This window comes from Schistocerca nitens, chromosome 8, assembly GCF_023898315.1.
Source record: "Schistocerca nitens isolate TAMUIC-IGC-003100 chromosome 8, iqSchNite1.1, whole genome shotgun sequence".
In the NCBI taxonomy this organism is placed as follows: domain Eukaryota; kingdom Metazoa; phylum Arthropoda; class Insecta; order Orthoptera; family Acrididae; genus Schistocerca; species Schistocerca nitens.
In genome coordinates, this window is record NC_064621.1 from 391,104,341 (window position 1) to 391,105,704 (window position 1,364).

Consider the following 1,364-nt stretch of genomic DNA (forward strand, 5'->3'; position numbering starts at 1 on the left):
ATGATGATGATGAGGTCGCATACTCCGAGGTGCATAGGGGACGATGCGAGAGATTCGCACCGCTGTACTAGGCAAGGTCCAAGGGGAGGTGGTTTGCCACTGCCTTCCTCCGACCTTAATGGTGATGAATGATGATGATTAATACGACACAACAACACGCAGTCGTCTCGAGGCAGGGTAGAATCACTGACCCAGCCCGGAATTGAACCCGGCACCCCGTGAGCGAGAAGCGAGAACGCTACAGCAAGACCACGAGCTGCAGATAATGAAGGCATAGAAAAGCTTTAAAAATATTATATATGACTGAAGAAATAATGAAGTACAGTAAACAAATGGAAAAAGCGCGTTACACAAGCGCAATAAAACCATACTACCAAGGTCACTGCTAAATTAAAAGCCGAAATAAGGAAAAATTTACGATTCGTCTATCAGAGGAAAGATAGAACAAGGTACTCGGGGACAGAAAAATCCAGTGATGGTATAATGCTTATTGTTGTTAGTGTTGTGGTTGATGACCACAGTAATTGTGAGTTTCGACTTTGGTGCAATATTGTATTGGTAGGTCTTGAGTGGGAGATATTGCGAGAGCGCCTAGCCGCATCTGCACTTTTCTCTTTACTGGGACGGATGGCCTTCAACACGTCGGACGCGGAACCTCGTGGGCCGCGGCGCTCCCCGGCAGGACGTGAGAGGGGCGCCCAGGTCCCTGGTGGCTCCCGCAACACCGCCTGCAACTTGCATGAGCGCGCGTGGCGCGAGTGCGTCAGCCACCGCATCTCCTTCAATAATTCCGGCCCGCGACGGAGGCGCTCTGCACCGCGTATCACGGCCGCACTCCCGCGGTCGACATATGGCCGGCCTGCGTGAGGGGAATGCCTCTCGTCCGCCACTCACCGTCACAGCCGCTGTCGCAGGCTGAGCCAGCCCGCCCGTCCAGCTGTCTGCGGAGGCGCTTTATGGGCGCTTGAGACACGAACAACTATCCAGGCTATGGTGACTGATAACCACATCCTGGACTGGATTCATAACTTCGTGGAAGAGAGGACGCTGCAGCATGCCGTCCTTGATGGAGTGTCGTCGGCAGATGCAGAAGTAACTTAAGGTGTGGCCCATGCAGGCATGGATCACGCGCAGAGGTACCCACCACAGCTTCTTACTTTCTCCTCTCCCCCCCCCCCCCCCCTTCCTAAATACAGGGTGATTCACGGAGATAGGCAAATATTTTAATATGTTATTCTACAAATAAAACAAAAGAAAAAAGTTCACATAAACGTTGGTCTGCAAATGTTTAGCTACGGAGTTACGGCTAATAAAAGATTTTGCCTGAAATTTAGCACTTCGCTTGTATGAAGCCATCGCAAAAC